This window comes from Odontomachus brunneus, unplaced genomic scaffold (assembly GCF_010583005.1).
Source record: "Odontomachus brunneus isolate Ranch 3 - 2012 unplaced genomic scaffold, Obru_v1 Obru_scaffold_011, whole genome shotgun sequence".
Lineage (NCBI taxonomy): Eukaryota > Metazoa > Arthropoda > Insecta > Hymenoptera > Formicidae > Odontomachus > Odontomachus brunneus.
Window position 1 is genome coordinate 1,957,610 of NW_022639461.1, and position 26,926 is coordinate 1,984,535.

General features: G+C 42.3%; 1 protein-coding gene across 8 annotated transcripts in view; it reads left to right on the plus strand.

Annotated features, from left to right (window-relative positions):
• The first annotated feature begins 2,672 nt into the window (after nt 1–2,672).
• LOC116840780 (transient receptor potential-gamma protein) overlaps nt 2,673–26,926 on the plus strand; it is a 131,992-nt gene continuing 107,738 nt past the window's right edge. For 3 of the 8 annotated variants that reach the window (XM_032807951.1, XM_032807955.1, XM_032807958.1), the window contains exons 1-4: nt 2,673–2,729; nt 2,841–2,907; nt 3,630–4,361; nt 26,648–26,701. The gene's annotated coding sequence lies outside the window, so the exon portion shown is untranslated. Of the gene's footprint in view, nt 2,730–2,840; nt 2,908–3,629; nt 4,362–9,748; nt 11,458–26,647; nt 26,702–26,926 lie in introns of those variants that run through there. The other 5 variants (XM_032807956.1, XM_032807950.1, XM_032807957.1 and 2 more) reach the window with 3 other exon arrangements.

Genomic DNA, 26,926 nt, shown 5'->3' on the forward strand with positions numbered 1-26,926 from the left:
AGTGGACAGAGCTAATGGCTTCTGTACACAGGACGTGGTAATGTTTGCTACGCGCGGAAGTATGCGCGACAGCCAATCAATATGTTGTTTTTCCGTAAGAACTAGAAGGTTATTACGGAAAGCAGCATATTGATTGGCTGTTGCGCGAACTTCCGCCGCGCGGCAAGCATTAGGGCTATCGCACACAAATTGACATAACTGCATATGCATAGCATAAGATCGTATGGACCAATGAGCATCGAATATTAAGCATCGAACACCAATATGGCGACTTAATACTCGATGCTCATTGGTACATACGGTCTTATGCTATGCATATACAATTATGTCAATTTGTGTGCGATAGCCCTTACCGCGTCGTGTGTGCAGGAGCCATAAGCGCTAAAGTCACTTAATATATAAAAGGTGCGTTCGGGGAGCTCGTTATTAGCGCTACTCAGTGCTACCGTGTGATTAGGCGACAGTTTCCCGAAAAGTGGAGGGGATAATGTTGGTACCAAGAGAAATCTCTACACGATATAATTTAAAGATCTGTTTTTTGTAACTGCACTGCTGAACCAATGCAAAAGATTAGAGTGAGAAAACGTATACTTGCCTCATTTCAATTTATTGCACCAATTTAGCAGTGCAGTTACAAAGAACAGAATCTTTAAATTATATCGTGTAGAGATTTTCTTTGGTACCAACATTATCCTCTCCACTTTTTGGGAAACTGTCACCTAACCCTACCGTGTTATTCTATCCTTGTTGTATATCTTATGGCTCCTGCACACAGGACGCGGTAATGCTTTTCGCGCGGCGGAAGTTCGCGCAACAGCCAATCAATATGCTGCTTTCCGTAATAACCTTCTAGCTCTTACAGAAAAACAACATGTTGATTGACTGTCGCGCGGACTTCCGCCGCGCGGCAAACATTACCGCGTCCTGTGCGCAGGAGCCATAAAGAGCAATAAAGATAGAAGAACGCGATAGCGTAAATAGCGTGCTCCCCGAACGCATCCCAAGTACCGCAATCATCCGTTAACTTATGCCGGAACCGTAAAAAATTGACCAATCACAGTCGATTATTCTTTTATAAGTCGATTATGATTGATCAATTTTTTACGGTTCCGGCATAAGTTAAAAGATTACGGCCATCATAAACCAACCTTTAGTTAGTTGTCCGTTCTTTCAGTAACTAACAATCACGATTCATGCTTACTGAGAAACGATGCGCCAGATCGAAAAAAATCCAATTCTCTAAGTACCGGAAATATAAAGGCACTTATGAAGCTCCTAGTGTACATCGATAAATAAAGATGTTTTCTACGTTTTGAATCGTTTTAATCGCCCCTACGTTATCGACGCTTAGCAAGTTTGTGGTCCATTCAGCATCCCTTTAAGTCGGGATTCAAACCGAGGTGTTTTGAGTTTTCGCTAAACTATTAAGCCGGGATTCGAAACGACCAGTTTCCAGTTTTCGCTTAACTTTTAAGCCGAGATTCGAACCGAAGTTTTTTAGTTTCCGTTAAATTATTATTATGCAATTCGAATCGATGTGTTCGAAGTTTCCAATATTATTCATATTATTATAAATTATCAATTCCAATAAGATAAATTTTGTTTAAGATGCCTTTGTGTCACCTTGATATCTTTAAGGGTTGCTGAGAAATGCGCGAAAAATGCAATCAGTAGTAAAAAGACTGTCAGCGACGTTGAAAAGTACGCACGCTTCCACGGCTTATTTAACCAACTGTTATTAATAATATTACTATAGTATTAGTATTATTAGTATTATTGTAAACTCTGAATTCCAACAGGATAAATTGTGGAGAACTTTGTTTTCTTTGAATCACATTGATATCTTTTGTAGTTGTCGAAAAATAAGCAAAAAATATGAGCGGCATGTTTAAGCTTGTATATTTTTTTATTGTTTTATATTGTCCAGTTTCCAAATCTTTTTTCCTTGCAAAATTATGTAGAACGCAGCGCGAGAAAGACAAGACTGATGAGAGATCTAGTTTTGCGATAATATTGCCGCTAGTTCGCTTCGCGCCTACGTCGCGCGGTTCGCTCATCAGTGGTGAAAAGAATAGAGTGATTGGACGTCTGTTCTTTTCTAACTTATTATCATTGTACGAAAGTACAACGGGCACAAACCAGGTTTTATTGTACCACCGCGAAAATGCGCCTAACGTAGTAAAGGTACTTTGTTAGATGGCGCCTAGCTCTGGCCATTGAAATCAGGCTGGTGACCGCTCTCATGTTTCTCTCTGGTCATATTTCGAGATTTTTATTGATAAAGGAGTTCAGGATGAGAGCCTTCAAAGAACTTGAAAATAATAAAGGGTCTAATTATAATATATCTTTCATTTTAGACTCGAATTCTTAGGTCAGTATTTATAGTCGTGTTTTATATTTAAGACCGTCTTAAATTATTCTTCAGATATTCCGTAGTCAATGAAATGCTACGTACATCATCTGAAAATGAGCTTACGATGATCTTAATATAAGATCTTAAATCTAAGATCTTATATTAATCTTAAATATAAGATCCGACTATGAATATCGGCCTTAGCCAAGATTCAAACTATCAAGCGGATGAGCTTATTTGCGCAACCGCTAGATGGCGCAAATAGTATACCGCACTTGGAATCGGTCAGGCATCCGCAGTTTCAAACGAACTTTCGTGTCTTCCGCGTCTTCCGCGATAGGACAAGGAAAGATCTACAGTTGTTTGGCCCTTCAAGGTAATTCGATAGCTGTATATCAATAGTTAGTGCTAAATCTGCAGTAAATACGGAAGGTCACTATGCAGCTACTAAAGATAAACTTTACTCAATGAGTAATATTGCTTTTAGAATATCACCATGCGTCGGACATCGGAACGAAACGTCGCTCGCACGTCGCTACAGAAGGATTGCTCAGGTAAATATTCAAAGCAAATGAGAGCGTTAACATCTTCTCAACTGACACTCTGAGAGTTCAAAATTCACTCATCTGCTCTTTCGTGAGTAATAATCAATTGCATCTCTACGATACGAATAGCATACCTAACTCCCAAGAATATGTTTGCATTAAGATTATATTCATCTCGATCGCGCGTGATGAGTTTGTGTAAGAACGACATGTTCGTGCAAGTTTGCGAAAATGGCGGTCCGTTAGCATAAGCACAATCTATGAACGATGAACGGTAATTGCGAGATATACGTTACGTTTAATATAAGATTAAGTCTAAATAGTCGTACTTCATACTTAATCACGATGTCAATTCGTAATATCTCGGCGGGATCAATATTAAAATACTATGTCAAAAGAACATCGAATTAGTGCATTAATTTCGTGATTAAATTTTAATATTTTTATTACTTCAGCTTTTTTGACTAAAAGTTTAATATATAAATGGTAAATCAATCGATATACATCTTCATTAAAAAAATTTCATATAGTAACGTTGTAACGCGTTTCGATACTGCATAAAAAGGAAGCTACTTTACAAATTGCAGCCCTTTTTCAAGGGTTGGAAGACTGTAATATAATTCATCGTATAGTTGTGCATAGTTCGTTGCGTAATTTTCGTTTACAACTAGAGAGTAGGATTTCGGACGGAAGACGGGCAAACTAATAACACTTCCGTTGGTATTCGCCAGTTTCAGAACATTCCGGCGCCGTTAGGGCTAACAGGAGGGTTGCGGTGCCGAACGGCGCAGCGGCGCCGGCCACCCCCGAAAGGGGTTAAGAGCGCTTCCGGAGAGCAGCGAAAGGGAAACTTTCCGATCTCGTTCGGAGCCGGCGGCGGATGGGCCGAAGGGTGAGAGTAGCAGGAGGTGGAAATTCTGGCAGGCGTTATCTATCCGCCCGCGGGATATCGGCGAGGTTAGGCGGGGGTGGCTGCGACGCCGAGAGAGTGTCGGGACGCCTCGGTCCTCGCGCTCAGTCACCGCCCAAGCCGCGCCGCGAGCGATTCGTGGTTCGTCGCGTCGCGTGAGAGAGGCAGGAAGAGAGCGAGAGAACGAGAAAGAGAGAAAGAGAGTGCACCGCGTGCATATCTTCGCGCCCGCCTTGTCAAATGCACCGCAACCCCCGTCGCCGCCGCGCGCATCATCAGTTCGCTCTGATCGTTGCACGCCAGTAATCGCCCTCGTCCGCGAAATCGTGAGCGACGGCGAGAGTCCGTGACCGGTCGCGGCTGCTTTTAACCGGGTGTGAGGTTGGTGGTAACGCGAGGAAGAAGAACAAGAAGAAGAACAGAAAGTGGTGGTGGTGCCGCCGTGCAGTGACGAGGTGCATCCGCCGGCGCATCCTGAAGGCAACGCTTTCCTCTGGAGGCGCTCAGGAGGCAGTCAAGATCCATCGCCGCCCGGAGATGTCGGAAAGTCAAGGTCAGTGCTGTCGCGGTGCAACCGCGCGTCCGCTGAGCTCGTCAGCGTGCACGCGTGCAGCAGCGTCGAGTGGGGGATATTCGCGGGGGATAGTCCGGGGCGAACGAACGAACGAACGGGAGCGAGGATCCTCCGGATGTGTGGATGCTGATTAGCATGTGCAGTCGGCGCATTCGTGAGAATTATCGTTCCTCGACGATCGTTTATCGTTGTGCAGGCAAGCGGAACAGGGGATTGGGCATTCGAAACAACTCGCGATCTTGACTCTCGGCGAACGGAATTGTTGGAGCATGAATTGTTTCACAGGGGCTCTTCCCTTCTTTCCTTCTTCTTTTTGGAAGTTCCCGCCGCTCGCAGAAAATGTAGCGATGAGAGATAAGAGACGCTCCAGAGCCTCCGACGGCTCGGAGAGTCGGCGGAGTATGTTCAAGTGAGTGGAAGTGGGTCACCCCGAAAGAGTTTTTAATTTAATATCCCGTTTGTGACTCCCGAATATATCGTTCACTCGCCGCTGTGATATACGTAACAGTAAGCACGTCATACGGCCGCGGCATTCGGCTGTTTTACGGTCTCGGTGTTCTCGACCGCGAGAAATTTCCCTTCTTGGCAGGAACGTTTGGCGGTCCATATTTGTCAAGCGGCTCGTCGTTTGGCGATTGACGTGCTTGCAGGAACTATAATGATCGATATTACATTGTGTTTTATTGCTTTTATTATTATTCCCCGCGGATTCATCGGTAATCTCTCGATATTATATGTCTCGCGCAATCATATCACCTAATTTGCATTCGCAACAGCTCGTGCGCGAGCATGGAAATTGCCGATGCTCGAGGCAAAATTGGAGCGGTGTGCGCCACATCGTTCAAAAATCCGCGCTTCGTTTGTTTATTAATGTTTTTACGTACACAAAATGCAAGATTAAAACACTCCGGGGAGCTTACAGACCCCGTGTTTGCAACTCAATCGCATCCAGAGAGATTGTGTTATATATTTAAATCCGATAAATATGAAATATGGACACAAGTATTAATACACGATAAAATTAGACAATAAATTGAACAATAAATCCTCGTAATACGAGGTATAGTCATACACCGAGAGGTGTGGGCGCATAGCAGCGCACTTCACGATGCACACTGTATAATCTCAATCTATAATCATTCTGTATCGACCGACCGAAATGACGTTTCGCGATAAACTCTGTGAGCGCGCACCAAGTCGAATCCTTAATCGCGTTATCCCTTACCGCGCGACGGGAGAAGTTACGACGACCCGAAGTCACTCGCAAATGCAAATGAGGCGGGAAAACGCGAGCAGCCTTATTGCGTATTCGCGGCTTAGGCGAGCGCAATTTCGGAAAACAACAGGAAAGCCGAGGCGCTGCTCAGGCGTTTCCATCTTGTTTCGCGAGACCGCGCGGCGAGGAAGAGAGTAAAAGAAGGAAAGCACAGGTAGGCGACGTTTACGAGCTCGTCGCTGCAACTTCTTGATTAACATCGCCGGGTCGTGTGCGCGCGCACGCGTTCATAACTGCAGTTCTTCCGAAGTTTTCTGTCACTGGGACGATTTCGCAGGATTCGCCTTGGTTAGAGCTCATTCTCGGCCAACTTTCGAAATTGTGCCCCGATACTCTTCGCGTATCTCCTCTCATTCTCTCTGTCCCGTGGGACGCCACGTCGCGATTCCTTCGAACTCTCGATGTATCGGAGGAAAAAATCTTATGGCGTCGACGAATCTCGACAGTGGAGTTGATCTGAACACCGGCAATTCTGGTAATACAATCACTGCGAAGTGTCGAGGAAAGTTAAATTAACTTCCGACGCTTAGTAGTCGAGTTGGCGTTTCCGCTGTCGCGAAGACTGTCATGTGGAGCTCGAGTTCCGAATTCCTGGACTGGAATTGCATAATAATGTAAGTGCCGCGAGCATACATAGTATTCGATGAGCTTGTTTTATTAAGTCAAAGCCTTGTTATCGTCCTGAACGAGGAAGCGAGGAGAGCGCGATATTGCAAAGTAAAGTTCACGCGGTATATCGCACACGAAGCGTACGACGAAGCGAACGAAAATAATATGTAAATTGTGCAAATGCAAGAACACCTGGCACATTGTTTTATATTCTGAGAGTTTATAATTCTCAATATCTTTGGTGGGGTCAACTTATACGTGTCATCTCTTATATCAAGGATACATAACTCGCGCTAATATGCAAATGATTATTAGTGTCTCAACAGGTTGAATGGATTTTTAACAAAATTTGCGTGACAAATGTTCCACAATTGTAAAGCAATTTCACGTTCAGTATGTCATGAAGTGAACGTATGAAGTGAATGTATAAATTATTCAAAATGTAGAAACATCTGATACTCTTTCGCTTTATATCTCGAGAATTTATAATTCTCAATATCTCTTTGATAGGATCCATTTAATTATATTTGTAATGATTAATTTCAATATCATCTCTCATATGGAAGATGCATAATTCGCTAATATGGGAATGATTATCGGTGTCTTTCAGCAAGTTAAATGGCTTCTCGACAAAATTCGCGCGCGACGATCGTTAATATCCTACAAATGTTCCATGAGCGTAAAGCAATTAATACGACGTCCAGCAGTGACATCGTAAATCGTCGAGATCGCGCTTCATTTACGCGAAAGGGGCAACGACAGCGCGAAGGATTAATTATGCCGCGCTAATTTTGTTTCTCGTTCGCCATTTTCCGCTGGTCGCGTCTTGGCCGACTCGCGAGCGCGATATTATCTCTCGCCGGGTGAGAACGCGATGCACACGCACGGGGAATCGCGAGCCATAAATTCGAGTCTCTGTCATCTAATTACCACTCCTTCCGTTACACCCCTATGTATCGCTCTCGAGAGACGGCGAACAGGGATCGTGAGGCGACCGGGTAATTCCCGAAGCTGTAATGAGCAGTCGTTCTCCCGGACGATTATTATTCTTGTGAATCGCATCGGGCGATTCAGATTTTTCCATGAGAGAGAAGGTGAGAATATGAGCCACTTTTTTGCTTCAAAAATTCAATATTAAATAATATTAATTGCCTCTTAATATTAAATAATGATAATTGCCTCTTAATCAATAAATGCAAAAACATAGCTGCTATATTAGCTATGGTAAATTTCAAAATCGCAAAGTAGATAATTATTGAAAATACTATATATAATAACTGTCAGCACACGGAGCAAAATAATTTGCTGGCCTAGCAAATTTTCTGCTGATCTAGCAAAATCTTTTCGTTATTATATGGACAGCAAAAAGATTTGCTAAGAGTACTATTTGCTGGATATAATTTACTGAATCTACAAATTATTTTGCTATAAGAACCATGATGGATTTATACAAGCAGTTGCAGTTTTGCTCCGATAACAAATAAATTTGTTAAGGATACATTATTTTGCATCAATAGCAAATTAACGTGACTTTTAGGACAAATACATTCAACAAATTTTTTCCATCCTAGCAGCGAAACTATTTCTGCTCTGATAACGAATAATTTGTGAAATTAATTACATCAACTAAATTTTTTTCATGTCACTACGAATATGCAGTAGCAACGACGATTTTGCTAAAAGAGCAAAATTATTTTTCTCCGTGCAGTGTTCAACAAATATATCTCTTACAATATATTCATAATCAGGAAAAAAATTTACTGTTCAAAGAGCATAATATTTTTTTGTGTTCCATATGGAATGAATATCTTGCTGCATATAGAAGACCATGATCCATGTTACTGATTGCTATTTTTCAAATAATTCAACGAATCTTACTGAAAGTAAGAAAAATATTTCTAAATAATTGTCTACTCTACATTTTTTAAGTTTATCATAACTAATATAGTAGATTATCGATTAAGACAGGAACAAGATTTTTTAATCTTACTTTGTGAAAAATTTTAACAGGAAGGAAACGAAATGATTTCTCTTAACACTGTAAACACTGTAAACGTGGTGCTGACATCAAACTCCTTGATGGCTGAAGATTTTAATGGTTACATTTATTTTAGTGGTTACTGCCACATATCGTATCGCAACAATTGTTTAAGAAATCAGTCTAGGTTCATATTTTACCACTCTGTTCCATATTTCCAATTTTTTTTCTTCTCTATACTTTTTTTTATTCGCTGACTCCTTGATCAATTATTGAGGCATAAATGATTGGTAATTCGTTCAATTTTCATACTTTAAACTTTGGACCGCGTAATTAGATGAGGATATCTGACTTTCACGTGGGCCTTACTCCGGCAGAATTTTAACTTGAGAAAATAGTTTTAAGGCGAGACATTCAAAGTCCTGATGAAAATTTTATGGAGAAAGATGGAACCCAATCAAACTTTCAAGGGAAAACGGACGCTAGATTGATCAAAGAATGTCCGGCTGAAAGAGAATACAGGGTGGGTGCTTTATATAGAGTGTTCAAGATTTACTGCGTCCCTTTTCAACCATGGACTCTTTTACGAGCTTGGCGTCGGCTCTCCCTTAGCGCGAAAAAGGGTGACAGGATGCTGTTGTTCCAACTTGGTCGTTATAACTTTTTACTTCGCGACGTTAATTATCTCAGCAATTAAACTTTCAAAGTTCTATTTATTTGAAATCTGTTAAGTAGTGGAGAACAGTTGCAGTACACGACACGGCGGAATTCCACGATGCTTGTGGTATTCCATCGAGATCCCAGCCGAGAGAAAGATACCGTCGGTTTATTTTAATCGCTCATAACGAACACGTATCCGTCATTTATCAATATTTTACTCGTCGCGGCATTAATAAAGCCGAAGCGCTCGGCGACTGAGTTCTCGGGTAATCTCTCCGAAGAACATACATTTTTAAATCTTCGCAGGATCTCGTGCGGAGGGTGACACGCTCTCCTCCGGGAAAGATAACGACCCTCGATCCGTCGTGAAGTGAGATGTACTCTAGATCCATCTCGGCGGAGAGCACCCATTTACGCTCATCCGTGGTGTATAAAAGAGTCCCTGTATCTCCCGCTTTGCGTCTCTCGCTGGCGAGCTCTCCCTTGTGTCTCATCGTCGAGCTCTCTGTCTCTTGTAACCACACATTCGTCCTAAATCCCGCGAGACGATTTGATCTACACTAGTATGTGACACGTGTCGCGATTTCATCACCTGATCATCACTTGGTTCATCTCTTTTTTCCTCCTTAATCAATATCACTATCAACCTTTACTATGGTTTATTTGTGGATGTATCTTAAGAAATTATCATAATTATGTAATTACGTAATTATGCAATTATGAAGGAAAGATTACGGTGGAAAGATCCCGATGTGTCTATTCACTAGATGTAATCTGCAACACCTGTTTATATGCAGGCTGCTATTTCTTTAAATGCTTGTTACAACGCTTGTACAATCCGAAGGGATGACTACCTCCAAAAACATATATTTTCTCTCTCTCTCTCTCTCTCTTTCTCAGTCTCGCGGAAGTGAAGTCGAAACCTACTAAAAATACGAATAAGGAACGAGGCGCGGGACGGTGATTTATCGGAAACGCGCTCTCAAGATAATCGAGGCGAATCGCATATGTCGAACCGTTTATTTGTACGTGTACGTCAATCGACGGGATACGTCTGATCGATTTCGACGTGTTTGCGCGCGAAACCCGCTGATACCAAAGGGATCTATGCAGCGGGCGTTTCCGGCAAAAGTGTTCGTTTATGGATTTTTCTTGCTTTGAACTGCGCGCACACACGTGTAGCGCGATCGTGTGAGCGTCGCGTGATTGCGGCTATTTGAATTTAACAACCTATCAACACCTTTATTCGTTTCTCGCGCTGGACACTGCGAGTATCGACACTGTCCGACCCTTTTGTCGAAGGTACTCGTTACCTACGACCTCGCGTTCGATCGAAAAACAGAATTTTCCGCGAAAAGAATTAAATCTACGCGAATTCTAATTACTTGGATAATTAATATCCATTATATCCATTTGGATAATTAATCCACTTGGATTATATCCACTTGGATAATTAATATCCATTATATGATCATTGTCCTTTGATTGCTTACATTGCTTCGGTTGCAGTTTTGTTGAAGTTTGAAAAAAGATATAAAAAATCACTTAATATTCTATTATCTCTCGCAATATAGTTTACTCGGTTAAATTGTTCTGAATATCTTTCATTCCATTAAACAATGTGATTAAACAATTAATTATGCGATTTACGCAATTGTAGGTGGAGTATTGTGATAAATAAATATTAAATGATCTAATAAGCATCTGAAAAATAGGTAAATACAATAAGAAACTTCTTTTTTACATGATATATTTACTATTATTTTTTATTCGGGATAGAAATTCGATAGAATTTGAGAGGAAATTGCGAAGAATTAAAGAAGAAAGAGTTGTAAGAGCCTCGCCTGCTTTCTTGCGTCCTGTAATCCGTCCTGGAGTCCTGATTGTCATCGTAGCTGAGCGCTCAATGATGTCACGTGAAATACGAATCGGTCGGAAACGCGGCGTTAATTAACGATTGAGTGTTGATCGATGTCGATCGTCGAACATTATAAGCGACATTTCCAATATCTCCAACGCTATGCGTTTCACCGTCCTGGTAATTTTATCATTTCATAATTTGATAACCCCGAAAATCCGGAATATTTTGAGAGCGTTAATGCTGCGATTTCTTCGACGTCGCGTATCTTGTCATTAATCAGCAGGCGACGATGGCTCGCAATCGGCGGGAAGTGACTTTGCCCTTTCGACGGCGCGTATTGTTTTGATACTCTCGCGCGCTGTATACTTTCCCGCGAGACCAAGTCATTACGTCTCGAGCCGACGAACAATACGCATACCACGGCGCGGAGTATGTGTATCGGTACGTTATTTACATTTTCTCGCCGGTGATAGAAATGTATTCCGCCGACTTTGAAGTATGTCATCGGACTCTCGTGGGTATCGCACTAATTAACACCCGTTTCTCCGATCGAATCGTCGTATCGCGAGTGTTTGCGTCAGTGGTGATGAGTGTCCTGTGCGACGAAGAAATCAAGAGTAGAGTGCTGAGTCTGAGAAGCCAGGACGGAGGGCGCAGGACGCCGGCGGGATGATACATCATAGATTTCCAGGTGCGTCAAATCACTTATTATACGTGACATTTTCGATATTCCAAGTCGAGATTTAGAATTTATTATAAGGCCGAGATTTGCCACCTGTTATTGTTTGTTAAATAATTCCGTTATAGCTAGCTATTGGTAAATCTGTAATAATACATGTCATATAACATAAAATATCAATGTAAACATATGAATAATAGTAATCAAATTTCCCAGTCCTGAATTTGAGACACTTCATAAATGTGAAGCGGGGGGAGGGGGATAAAAAGATCCGAAAATTATTTGAAAATGATGACAAATTGGTGTCCCGAATAGCATTCGAAAAAATTCGGGATAAAGGGTGAAAAATCGGGACGTCTGATCACCTTAATAATAGCCCATAAATACGAATCTTTTACAAGTAAACCTACTCAAAAGTTACACTCCGATTTCTTTCTAATTTAGCACAAATGTAGAAATACAAAAAAATATTCAGGTCATATTTTTTTATTTTGGCCCACTTTGAGTTTTACGGGCAGTTTATAGTTTTGAATGTTTTCACTCCTATCATCAATAAATGCAACAAAAATGCATAAGAAATAAAATTTAATATAAGAATAGGCGTTTTTGGTTTGCTGATTATGAATATGAAATCAAATGTGTAAAATTATTTGTATAAATAATAAAATGTTTTAACAAAACATGTAAAAAATTATTTATAAAAAACAATTTTTCGGTTCGGCCGAGATTTGAACTATTTTCGATTAATTTACCACAGATTTGAAATATTTCGGTTGGAATCTCGGCTAAAGAAATTTAGAATGGTTTGTGTCTCAACTATGCTGATTTTGTTAAAATTATTTAACTATATCTTGTATTCAATTTTATGTCTTATGCATTTTTGTTGTACTTGTTGATGATAGGAGTGAGAACATCAAAAAATATAAACTGCTCATGAAATTCAAAGTGGACCAAAATGAAAAAATATGACCTAAATATTTTTTGTACTTCTATATTTGTGTCAAATGAGAAAGAAATCGGAATATACCTTTTGGATAGGTTTACTTGTTAGTATGTCCAGAAATCTAATTTAGATCCTTATTAATGTTTACATAACATATATAACAACCGTTATCTTAGTCTTACAATTCCTATCTTTACATTTTTTAATATATTCAAATTTTAAAATCAAAATCCCCAACTTTAATAAAAAAAAATAAAAATAACAAAGAGTTATAAAAAGAAAAATTTGTTGTATTATTTAGCTATATTAGTTATTTCATATTTATTTATCGTACACATATTCCATTTGCAGTTGAGTAAGTTATGATTAATGCACTGTTTATTGGAACTAAAAGTAAAACTTAAATGTAGATAAAAAATTTAACAATCGACTATTGAGTAGTTCTTGAATAAACGCTTCTCGAAGCCTCAACACGGCCTCGAAGCCTAAAAACGGCAATAAGTAATTATTTGTATCAAAATAGAAAAATAGGCTCTTTAAATATATATATACATATATCTCTCTCTGGATTCTGCATTAATCCTTCAAGTTTGACGATATTTGCAGGATTAACGTGATACCAAAGTATCGGATATTTTTCATTTCAACGCGATAGACGTAAAATCTCCGTTTAAGAGCTGGCAAACGGCAAGGCTGTGAAATATTCCAACATTAAGTACAACAGCTACGGGATTTGCATTGTAGGAATAATCGTGTTTCTGAAAAGCGAAAATGGGACCCGAGGCGGGGAGCGACAGAGTTAATTTATACGCCTCGGGGTGGTAAGGACGCGCGCATATACCGCACATTTGTTTCTTGCAGCGCTTTTGCGCTCTGTCGCGTGTCACAGACGTTCGCCCGGACACGAATAAACCGAGTGATACAATTTAACGGCGTTCTCTTGCAAATAATGCGCGCCATAAGCCCGCGACTCGCGTTTATGCATATACTCGAGGGTCGCGCCCCGCCGTGTCTTCGCGCGACTTTATCGCCTCGCCATGTTGCGCACCCTTGGCTGCCACCACGTCGTTCCGCGACGTCGCGTTCTCCGGCATCGTTATCCGATGACGTTCGTAAACTTTGTTGTAAAACGCGCTCGTATCGCGCGCGCGCAACTCGTAATAAGTCGTAAAGGAAATCGCGTTGTCATCGCGTAAGTTGCCGGCACCCCCACGTCGAGTTTAACTCAAGCGGTCGCTCCGCATATCCCGTCACGACCAATCCGTTTTTCTGGCTTCGCGAGGGCGGCTTAACCTCCCTTCCTCTCTCTGATCTTCCCTCATAAAATATGGAGTAAGGCACTTATGCAGGGAACCATTCGAGCTTCGAAGGTTTCCTTTTTCCTTGTCTTTTTAACCACCTTTCAGCGGAAGTAGCGAAGGAATCACACGGACAACGTATATACTATAATAAAGACCTCAACGCGAATGCTCAGGCAGTCAAAAGAATCGGGCACAATCAATTATGTGTGTGGGCGAGCGGGTGAGTGGAAACGAAGCCGTGTCGGGCCTGAAGCTATATTCGGCCCGGGTGTGCATTAGCGAAATTGCTCCAATTACTTTTCCCAATCAGAATGACGCTGTCCCTCGACGTCCTACGAGGGTTTCGTACCGGCGAAAGAACGGAGGAAAAGATCGCGAGGAAAGCTCCCGAAACTTCATCTCGATGTGTACTTAATTAACGACCGAAGGAAATTCGCCTCGGCGGGGGGAGAGCGAGGCGAAGTGACAATCGTTCTTGCCAACCAGCTCACAAGTCGTCCCCGTGCATAATCCGATCGATTAATTTCTCCCGAGGAGACCAAGACTAAGAAAACACGTTTAACACCTGGCGATCTCGTTAAAAATAACCGCGCCCGGTGCAAGCGTGTTATCGCGCGCAGTAGAACGTCAAGTTCGCCGAGTGGGCGAAAAGTGAGGGAATTAAGATACACCGGCGAAGAAGAAACGAGGCAGGATGAAGCTTCACTTTTACACCTGCACCGACGAGGAAGGAGAGGGAGGATGAGGAAGAAAGAAAACAAGACGAAGACGCCTCGCTTGAAATATACACCAAGTGTCGAGAATGTGTATTGGAGCCGGGACATGTTAATTAAAGCATGGCGAGAGCGAGCGGGTGCTTCTCGCTCGCGCCGGGCTGAAAAAGCGCAGAGCAAATAAATAACCGGAGATCGGCGTAGCCATAATTACGCCCCCGCTGTCTCGCGGCTCCTTTTTTCCTCGAAAAGTCCGCGCTCCCGACTCCTCGACCTGGTGATGGCAGGCATTAAAATTCTCGTTAAAGTTCACCGCATCCGCGCAGGAGGCGATCGCTCTCAAGGACCTTCGCTCTGATCTCGTTTGAGCGCGCGACCGCGCTGCCCCTCGGAAGAGCCTGGAAGTGTTCTCTCTCTCTCTCTCTCTCTCTCTCTCTCTCTCTCTCTCTCTCCGCCTGAAAATCTCTTATTATCCTACTTCCACGTGGTTCTTCATCGGTCGCGAATCGGGGTTATCCGGGCACTCGATTATTCGGGTCATCCAGGGAGCGTTGCGCGGCCTTTGTGCCGTTCAACGTCCGAGGACACTCCACTGATTGTTTCAACGAACGATAAATAACTCTTTTACGATTTAATGAGCGCGCGTTCGGGTTCACTGTGCCATAAAACTAATTACATAGATGCTTTACGTTAACTGCATTATCACCAGCACGATTCGTGTATAATTGCGCTCATGCGGCGGCTGCTTCGCCATTTTGTCTTTCGGACAAAAATGGCCGCGACCGAATATTTCGATAGATGCAACGCCGTCGCGGACGGCAGCGTGTGATTTTAAGCGCAAACTTTTTTTACGATACCTACACGAAGACTGTTCGAATAATTCATCATACTTCAACGATATCGTCGTGCAAATTATTAAAGTAATTTACGTATACATTGAGTTTGAACAAAACCTTAACATTTATCACACGTGATCATTCATCGATCTTCTTTGATTAATAACTTAAAATTTTACGTGGTTGTTTTTGCGGAATGGTAGAGGAATTCTGTGTGCAGTTTTTGATGAGTTCTACCTATACACCGCGTTTGTGTATATATATATATGTGTGTGTGTGTGTGTGTGTGTGTGTGTGTGTGTAACAAAAAGTGTCAGAAAATTGTCAGAATTACTTTACGTCTTGTGTAATAAAATAATCATAATCCACGTACATATCCAGACATAATGCAAACAATTTAAGAGACTAATAAATTTTGATCTAATTAATGTTAACTAATTCGCCCAAGCTTAACGCATTTGTTTACGAGATGATTTGGACACTTTTCTTTTGACATTTTTCAAAATTAAATTAAATTAAATTAAATTAAAAGATCTGTCTTATGAGAATTACTCAGGGACAAATTTTCACGTTGAACTGCATTCCGAAGCGTGTCGAAGGAAACATGTTTGTACGTCGACGAAGGGATCGCTGTTTGGGAGAGACGCCGTTAAAGTTATTGCGATATATTATCATTCCACGAATTCAAAGTATTCCGCGGCAACGCGTTGCACCGTCGGCATTCGCGAAACGCGCGCGGAAGCCACGCAGAACGAAAGTCGCTTTCTGAAATTCGCGATTCGCCGAATCGCCTCGAGGCATCGTTCATTCGGAACTTTTTCATTCCGCGCCGCTTCTCACTCACACTTACGCGCGTCCCGGATTTATTCCGCGCCCGATCGCATTCCGCGCACGGAGAGCGCCTTGCATTAAGCCGCTTGCAATATGTGCCGCGTATCACGTGCGCGTGCAGGATACGTGCCGAGAGAGAATCCGCGAGATTAGGAGTCGCACGGTGCACGGCGCGCTCGCAATTAGCAGAAACAATCGACGGCTACCGATGAATAAAGCGCGACGCGGGCAAAGCCGTGGATTTGTGTCTCATTCCTATACGCAGCGAATGTACTTCTGTCCCCGCACTCGATATGACGTTGCGCTCTCGCCGCGCGGCTATCTTGTTACCATTTGCATGCGTGCGATTTGCATCGCTATCCAGTGCGGATGCAGATTAGGATGCAACTCGCTCGATGGAAAATATAAAGCGGAGTATATCGTGGAATCATGCATGCGCCCTCACGCGCTCTGTGTGTGCGTTTGTGTACGGTTTGTACAGTTGAGGGAGAAACCATTTAAACGCTTTTTCTTTCTCGCTCTCTCTCTCTCTCTCTCTCTCTCTCTCTCTCTCTCTCTCTCTGTCTCTCGTGAAGTTGGTAACCCGTCGTAGTCGTCACATTCGAGGACCACTGCTTCAGGGATGGGATTTCGAGGACGAAACCGCACCGATAAATATATGACAATTGACATGCACATTGAGAGAAGTCACGTACGTGCAACGCTTTGACAATCGAAGCTCTCTATGTGTCAATTGTCATATATTTATTGATGCGGTTCCATCCTCGAAATCCCATCCCTGCATTGCTCACGGATTTGCGCGGTGATTGGTTGTGACACAGCAGCCGAGATGACAGTAGGTGATGTGAAGGTAACTTTTGTTAAGTCAATATGTGAAATCGCGTTAATACCTCCGAGAGTATTTCGGATTGCGCCGGTGCAGTTTGTGCTTCAAATATATAAAAGACATCCGATGGCACAATCCAAACCGCAAATCCAGAAAAAATGTAGGTATGAAAGTAATACTGTCTCTAATTCTCTCTCTCTCTCTCTCGCATTACTTTCATATTTACATTTTTCTTGGACTTTCAGTTTAGGCTATTCGTAAGATGTCTCTTAAATTCGAAGCACAAGATTTTGCAATTCTTCGAGCACCACTATTGTTTAACCCGCGTTGAAAAAATAATGTTATTGTCAAAACGAAAATTTGGTGCAAGATTTGGTTAAAACGGGATTAGCCGAATATTTGCGATTGCAACTAAAAATTGAATTTCCGCTTGTTCTGCTTTCTCGCTAATGTATTCTATTTGATACAAGCAGAAAACACGCGGTATTGCCAACTAAATCATGTGTATCGAATATTTTGGTTCCAAATATTAGAATAACTTTTCAATGCGGAATACTCTCGGATGTATTGACACGTTTTCATATTGCCTCGGTAAAATTTATTTTTGCACTACGTATTGTCAATTCGGCTCCTGTCGTAACTGATTACCGCGCAAGTCCGTGAGTAATGATTTCCAAATGTGACAAATGGATGGGCTCCTAAGTTCAAAAAGAAAGATGTTGTCATGAAAGAAAGAAGGATGTTTAAACGGTTTCGCTCTTGACTGTGCGTGCGTGCGTGTGTGCGTGCTTCCGTATGCAGAGCAACGCGAAAGATAATCGTTCTTGATCAGATTGCAAACGAAGTCACTCGCTTCACCGGCCAATCTTAATTGCGACGCCGTCCGTTTTTATTTTCCTACTCGGCCAGTGTTACCGCGAGATCGACGCCAACTCTTCTCGACTCTTCTTCCTTTTCGTCCTTTTCTTTTCCCTTCACGGGACGGCGAATGTTTGCGTGACCGTCGTGCGAACTTGAGAAGCGTCTCGACGCGTAGCCAGGCATCGGCGCCCCGGACGGGCGTCGCCATCCTCATTGATTCCCTCCACCCCCATTCGCGATCTCGTCACCAAAGCCCGCGTTCTTCTTTGCTCGATACGTAGCACCCGTTCGTCCCGGGCGATTTCTGAGACGGGTCTCGTTCACGTCCATCGGATATTAACTATGCTAACAGGAAAAGAGAGTGGCAGAGGAGAGAGGAGCGAAATACGATCGTTATACCAGTTTTCTCATCTTTTTTCATCCCTTTAAAGCCCCCATGATCGTCGATTTTATGCGTCACGTCGTCACGCCGTTGTAATTTCGCTCACGTATAACCGCACAACGACAGGAATTATTATTGACATTACGACCACGCTGTGTTTTGTAATTTCTCGCTCGCGCCGCGACGCGTCTCCTCATCGTGAAACGTAAAGACAAAACAGTCGCCAATTAACCCCGTACAGAGATCCATTTCTTCTCTTCTTACACGAAATAAGACAATAACTTTGTCTATGTAATTAAAAAGAAAAAAATCACTCACAGAAAAGTATACATAAAAAATATTCTTTATTAGAGATAACTGTGACTCAAAGAAAGGAAAGCAAACAGAGTAATCTGCTTTCTTAAGAAGAATGCTTTTGTGTGTGATAATAGATGTTACATTTCCAATTTACTTTCCAATTTGCGACATGGAACGTAACAATATACACGACGGTGCAGTTTCGCACGCAGAAAAGTAAAATGAAAGAAACGGAGGATCAATTGTCAACTGCCAATGTGTACCTTATCGCAAATACAAAAAAGATACAACGACACGAGTTCGACAGGCGCTTGAGTGTGCTTCTGATTTGCGGATAACGCTATTCGACTGTTTCTAATTAATTATTGGAATTCTTTCGCTGTCACGTCACATCGTGCCCGATGCGTTTACGCGAACGATCGTAAGTTCTAACAACGGACGCGCTCGGAATTGAGATTTCGCGAACAATTTCCCGTAAATTGCATATAGACCTGTCACGCTCGGTAAACAATAATAGGCCAGGGGCTCTGATATCGATCTCCCTAATGAGAACTGGGATTCGTAGCGTTAGCGTGACCGGTTGCGTCGTGTGTTGGCCGTAATGACCGAATCTAAACCGACCGTAATTGGGTGTCCATCCGTGCCCTCCGCGTCGGACTTGGTCGCGTCCGTCGCGAAATATGTAATCCGGCCGTATTAAAATTCGACCGTGCCGGTCCTTGGATTACGTTGTGATTGCCGCATTTCACCGCGGCTTCAAAGTTAACGCGGTGTCGAGCAACAACGGCGGCAGCAGCAGCGTTCGCAACGAAGCAGAAATTTCAACCCGCCCCTTCCCGCGCTTATTCACTCTTATTCATTCGCGACTCTGCAAATTGTGCAAAAATCATCGCGACGAAACTCCCGACGTGTTGCACGTGTGTTTTGCATTATAAATCGCAACTAGAGTGTGAGAATTAAGGCTTATGAGAGCTATTCGCGGATGTGCGAAATTAAATTTGTACTGTGAGAGGGGAATAATGTTTGGCAGTGTCAAGCGCACGTGACACGATTTTCATAATTATAATATGCTCTATATACAGGGCGTAAAGATAAAGGTATTATGTGCAAGCTATTATATCGACAGTTAACAAAATCAAAGTATTTTTTAATTTGTCTTAACGAGGCTCCACGTAAAAAATTTACTTCATCAAATGATGTTACCTTCGATGCTAAACGGTTGATAGAAAAAATTTTATAATTCGCTTAGTTTTAGAAATAATAGCTTTAATTTTACATCCTGTATAGTATATTAATATACAGTAGTATTCAAGTATTTTTTTGGAAAATAGTTAAATAAAGTGTTTTACTTACCTCAAAAGCTAAATGCTCTCCTTTTGAGTTTTGTGTAAAAATGTTTCTATTTCCATAATTATTTTCTAGATTACCATTTCACTAGCTCTGCAAAATTATACTGAGCGATTTACCGTGATTTATCGAATAAGTTGCCCGAGTCAGATTAGATCATTTTCATCTCTGTCCACAGTATAAATTTAACACTAACGCACTAACGTTCGCGAATGGCTCCTCTAGGCCTTCATTCTCTCACTCCAGTTGTGCATCAGCAGAGCCTTTACATATATCTTATTGTGAACAGCGTAATAATTTCCGCTACGAATTGCGTCTGCGAACGTGTTGATCGGAAGCGCGGTGCTTTCTATAAATAAATAGCGAGACGAATAGAGTCTCAATAGAGTCAGTGGATATTCGTCAAAGTTTAAGCACTGCAGTGGTCGATCGAACCTTATCTGTGTAACGTATCGCGCGACTTGTTGCTCTGAAATCTGCCCGGCTGGACAACTACGATTACTCGTTCGATCGATCACTGCATTCGTAAATGCAACGAACAAATCGTTGTCGGACGATTTCGTGTTAGAACGCGTTCATTTTTTTGCACGTGTTATTTTTCAAAAGTGAGCAGATTTCGCGCAAGAGATCTCTGTTACAGTTTTCGGGTGTAGTTCCGAAAAGTACTCACCCCTGATTTTTTTAAACTCAGTATTATTATGTATTTTGATGCGCTGATTACGAATATCATATCAGTAAAAATTGGCGACTACTTCATTTTCATGATAAAAACCATGAAAAACCAATAAAAATTATAGTTTTTTACGTTTATCTTAGTAAATATGAAAAATCATGATAAATGTTTTAAACAAAAGTTTTAGATCTCACTGAGGTAAACTATTATTTGTGCGGTGAAAATATATTTAACCTAAGATATTTATCTCTGTGAAATTTAAAGCTTTTGTCTAAAACATTTATCATGATTTTTCGTACTGAGATAAACGTAAAAAAACTATAATTTTTATGGGTTCTTCATGGTTTTTATCATGAAAATCAAGTAGTCGCCAATTTTTACTGATATGATATTCGTAATCAGCGCGTCAAAATACGTAATAATACTGAGTTTCAAAAAATCTGGGACTTTTCGGAACTTTATCCTCCGGTTGATATTACTATATTTTTTTACACGTATCAAGTACATGTATTATTGAGAAAGAAAAACATATACAATTCAATTTTTGGCTACAATCACCAAATATTTGGTTGATACTATTTTAACTGAATTATGGCTTAATGTATCAAATTTTCAACATTTTTCGTTTTAACGACAAAATCCCCTTTCACCGATACGCCTTCTTGGAAAAACAATCAGAAAATTCTTCAAAAAAAGCATGGGATGTAGGTGATATTTATTTTATTTGCTGTTTGTGTGCTTGTCATTTTGTTTCGACAATACGATTATGTAGTCAACAATACGTGAAGGATTACAGTGTATCAGGATTACGAGTAACTAATTACTTTTTTAATTAATGATCGTATTTAATTATCATTAACATTAATATGATCTACTTCAATTGAAGACCATTTAATTAACAATCGATTTCAACGAATTTAATTAACATTGATATAAACAAAGGGAATCAAAGATCATTCAATTAATAATTGAATTTTGTCATTGATCAAATTAATAATTCGTCATTGATTTCCCCTTAAGCAGAGTGCTTTTAATTAAACTTACTAAATTAAACTATTAATCGAACGATTTTTTATTATTTTCCCCTCAGATCAGTCGTCAGTTGAACAGTCTTTAACCGAATTCGTTGCAATCAATCGTTAATTAAATATTCTTTGATTGATTCATTGCTCGAATAAATCGTTGAATCGAAATATATTGCTTCGATTACATTTAAATGAAGAAAATCTAAATCGATATTTTTGCGTACTCAGCAGTGTACTCTGCCGCACGAGAAACATTTTATAATGCGGGCGTCTCCCGAAAGAATTCGGCCGTTCGGCGGCGTTCAGTTCGGAGAAAATGGAAATCCCTCGTTTCGCCGGTTCGCGTTTCTATTTTCGCCGACATTCGTTCACCCGTGCAAATGCGTGCGCCTAGTATCGACAACATGGGCAGGCATGAATATCGACGAGAGCGGCGAGAGAAGTTGACGGCGAGCGGCCGCGATATTTGTCATAAAATATCGAGAGGTGTGCTCCACTCGACACATGGGAAATGGGAGATCGATAGCGTGGGACATAATAAAATCAAGAAGTTGCTCCAGAGACAACAAATTGCGATGTATTCTTAAAACGAAACATCCGCACTCGTTTCGAGGACAGAAAGAAAAAATAAAGGAGTGGAAGCGGAGAAAAATCTCTTCTCTCTCAAAGTGAATCAGTGAATAGTCACTGATATTAGTTATGAGTATAACATTGAGCACTTTCAGTGCAACACTTATAACTGCAATCAGTGTATATACACTTTTTTCAGTGATGTTTGACTGATTCATTTTAAAAGAGTTGGTTATTAGAAGTATGTTTGCTGTTTGATGATCGTTAGGAAAACAGTTCGAACAGTTATCATTGCAACTAGTATTTTGATAAATTAGCAAAATTCTTTTGATATTTTAGGCTTTCGTGGTGTCCATGCATATTAGATTTGGTTTCTGTGTTTGAGCCGAGTGGATTCTTCTTTATTTGCTTTCGATGTTTCGCGAGTATTTCAGTCTTAATAATAGCAAAACTTTTTCTCTCAGTGTACACGGCGGGTAAAGCAGATACTCTTGTCGTTTTTTCCTCGGCGATTCGTTTTAAGATTCAAATGGCAACGTCAAGGGCCGCAAAATTCCTTAGCACATTCAAGATCGGGAGATTCGATTCAATGATTGCGCGCTTTCATTCTTCGCAGCCTGCGATATCTCGTTCGATTGTTCCCGACCATCTTCTTGAGGGAGATAAGGTTGTACCGGATATTAACTAAATTCTCTTTTGCTCTTGATCTTGCGCGGGTCGCGAAGGTTACACGCGCACATACACTTGACTCTCACGACGTGAGAATGGAGATTCAAGTTGCGAAGACAATGGAATACATAACGAGTGCATCTCGACGTGGCGCTCGAGTGTTATGACTCGCACACCATATGCAACTGTAGAAGTATAGCGAAATGTAAGGAAAATACAAGAAGAATATAAGGAAAATACAAGAAAAATACAAGAAAAATATAAAAGAAGACGCGAAAAGCCGGGGGATACGTTGAGCGAAGATACAAAGTCGTTACAGATCGCGGACTCATCATCCCTTTAATTAAATCCTAAGCTGAAGCCTAATCTAAACACTCGTTCCCGGCCGCTCACTCTTTCCATCGGCTGTCTGTTCTTCTCCTCTCCTCGTCTCTCGGGCCGCTAATCTCGCCCGTTAATTACACGAAATTGGAACCGACGGGCGAACGGCAGAGTTTTATCGTGTGCCGTACCTCTGTCTCCCTCGGGAAATTCTCTCTCGCCCCCTTCGAGACGCGACATCGATTGTAGCCGACGACCAACGGCAACGGGAGTTTCCTGTCGACTTGCGAAAATAGAATTTAATATCGACGTCGTCGGTGTAAATAGCCTCTGGTCTCCCTTTCTCGCTCTCTCTCTTTCTCTCTCTCTTTCTTTCTTGCTGACATGCTCTATCAGGGTCAGATAATAATCCTTACACGGTTTCCTCCGCCCACGTCGTTTCCATGCGGTAATCGCTCATTTAATATCCACCCGGGAGAGCCCCTAATCCCCGCGAAACGAGGACAAAAAGACGTCATCGCCGCCGCGAAGCCGTCTGCTCTTGGCCACGGGGTGGTTTTACAACTACACACCGTGAACTACACACGCGCGCGGGGAGGGATGCAGCCAACTAACCTTGCTAACTAACCGTCGCCAAGATTTACCGAAGCAGACCCTGGCCTGAACCGGAAAGGTACTCTATTTAGAAGCGACGATCTCTCTCTCTCTTTCCTTCTCTCTCATTCTCTCTCTCTCTCTCTCTCTCTCTCTCTCTCTCTCTCTCTCTCTCGACTATCGCGCGCTCAGACTATGCCATATTATGCGCTACGGTAAACAAACAAAGGAGCACGCTAATTTCGTACGCGTAAACTCCACGTAACTGTTGAAACGGCGAATCAGCGAACACATACATACGCAAACATACGTGCTCGCACACACACGCGTGGGAGGGAAGTAGTTCTTATATTGTTTTAACTGACGTTAAAATGACGGATTATTTCAGAGCGCTAATTACTATTGCCAGCTGTTCGATATAAAGCTATTTTTTGTCCAAGAGAATTTTTACATTTACTTTTTAATGCATTAAGATTCTGTCAAAAGAGCGTTTTTTAGTTAAAATTTTAGCTTTTTTTTACTTTCGGTTTGGAACTTTCTAACATCTGTATATTCTTGAGGATCAGTGTATGTTTGATAGACATGAAAATTAAGTAAGTCCTACTAAGTAGTTCTACTTAGCGTCTCTGAGTGGCAAGAAACGCATAAGATGCCACTTGTAACATCTAAAGTGACCTCTCGACAAAATTAGTAAATTAATCCTAAAACCCTAGACACTAAAAAGTTACGTAAATTTTAAACATGGGTTTTTTACCCAATGTATCTTCTTTTGTTCATAACTCCCGGAAAAATGATCAAAATTTAATATTTTTTTTATCACAATTTTAAAACATATTTTCAAGAACAGTGAGGTTTGAAAAATTGGCCTGGGTAAATTTTATCCATGCTTAGAGTTTTAAAGTTTAGTAGACTCAAAAGAAGTTAATATTAGCTTCAGAGTGTCAAAGTAGACGTTAAATAAAATATTAAGGTTGAAAGTAAGATGAAAATCTCGATTCGAGTTTTAGCAAGAAAAAGAGAAGAGGCAACAAGCGAAAAAGACCACAAAGACTATTTGCACTTTTCTCTCTCTCTCTCTCTCTCTCTCTCTCTCTCTCTCTCTTTCTCTCCCTCTCTCCCTTCCTCTTTCTCGCACAGTCGAACTTTGGTTTCCGACGAGTTGTGTTTCGAGGATCCTCAAAGTAAATACCGCTAAATTCGCCGTGCACGCGAAGCATGCTCACGGGCGTGCGTTATGCGCGCCGGAATTCTGGCGCGGTCGTGATTCTGCGCGCGACTCTGGAGCAGGAAGTTTCACGCGAGATGATTTATTAGTCATGATACGCGGACGAACTTGGCATGCCAAGCCGCCTCCGCGTCACAGCTGCGTGTACTAGTCGATTCGCGTAGGTACTACTTCTCTGTGCGATAGTCGCGGCTCTAATGAACGACGCGCGGTTTAGGCGGTCTATTTGCTTTGCGGCACGAGTGACGAGGCTCGTATGTCGGCTACGACGGCGGATTCTCAAGGTTGTTCTTCGATTCGCGCACGGTTGGAGACTCGGTGCGCCCTGCGGTCCAATACAAATGTTTGGTCGAATGCTGGGTTTCTCCCCCAGCTGGACAAAGTAACTTGCCGAACAAATATTGCTCTGCGGTAAAGGTCTCGGGGAAACCTCCGACACACTCCCTCTTTCTCTCTCTATCTTTTCCTCCTCCTCTAATTCCTCTTTCTCTTCTTCTTCGCTCCTAAGGAATCCGGAACTCAACCCTTTTACTCATCGCGTAAGCAGCTTCTCGTGGATTATTTGTTTCTCGTCTTACGACCACGACGCTGGCTTTATTGACGAATATTCCCCAAATGAAATCATAATATTTCTGGATGGCACTGTTTCGTGAGACACGGAACGATTAGTTTCCGCACTCTCGAATCCGAGCCTGGCGGCCGCTCGTGAATCCGGTAACAGCTGCGAGCGATCCACACGTATGTATACACGCGAGCAAAGCTTCCCGCTCGGAATTTCGAAAGTCGGTTCCCGCGCGGACGAGGTCACTGTCGCGGGGAAATAAAGCCGCGACGAGACGATCCGCTAATGGAGTCGGCGAGCTTCGGAGGAGCGGTAGGAGGGAGAGAGACAGAGAAAATCAGTGCATCGGCGGACGACGATGCCATTTCCCGTGGACGTCTCGTCAATCGAGAAGTCTCAAGTTTGTTAGTGCCGTGCGAGTGAATGCAGACGATCCGCGAAGTTCCTTCGGCGAGACGTCTCGGGCAAGGTGGCAGATGTAGGTGCTCACGGCTTGCGAGACTCCCGGTCCCGCGAAACAATGACAGCCCCAGCAAGTCGTGTTTGCGTTTTGCGTGCTCTATTATTCCGGTTACCGTGGGGTGAGATGATAAATACGAAGTGTCCCGAGGGACGCATCTGCCAAGTTCCTGGAATGTATTACTCGGGTGATTTCACGTGGAAAAATAGTCACGCGAAAGCGGGCAGGCGCGAGGTCGCTGCTGGACGTTTAAGGTCACCCTGATGTCTCGACGGGAAAGGGAAAGAGAGGAAGAGGAGAAACGGGAAAAGGGTGAAAGTGAAGTCGAAATTAAGAGAGATAACACAAGTCGACGAGAGTCGACTGTGAAAAGCTACAAACTCACCGCTCGAGAAGAGCATCGGCTGAGTTGAGCGAGTGCAGAGAGAGAAAGAGAGAGAGAGAAAGAGAGAGAGAGAGAGAGACGCTTTGGAAAAAGTCAGCAAGTCGACTTGTAATTACACCGTATCCGCGCGAAGCTGCCGGAGATTATAAAAGAATGTAAAGTGCAAAGAGGGAAAAAAAACGGAAACAACAGACACAGAGCGTTCCGCGAGTTTTTAGGTCCGCGCTCTGCTTTACACGGGGCGCAAATGAAAGATACGCTGAAGCGAGATGATATCTACGTACGTCGTAATTGGGTACTTCGTGACATGCCGGCCGCACTCTCCCTTAATTACACAAGTGGTCTGCGTACTAATTACGGATACGACGTTCTGTGTTCTAGGTGAGGCGAGGACGTGAGGGTTGATCCGATGAATGGGGCCGAGCTCTGACAAAGGTATTGTCTAGAAATAATTTCGAGCGAACGGGAGTGGGGGTGAGGGAGATAACAAAAAAGAAAATTGCACGGGCGGGGAAGAAGGGCGCGATTATGCCCGTCATTTGAGCGCGAGGGAACTCGCGAGCTCTCGGGCGATCATTCTTTTCAGAGTTTCAAGCGGGATTCTCCGCCACGACGGGTGAACGTAACGCATCCTTCATTCGCAAGATACACTTCTCCCGC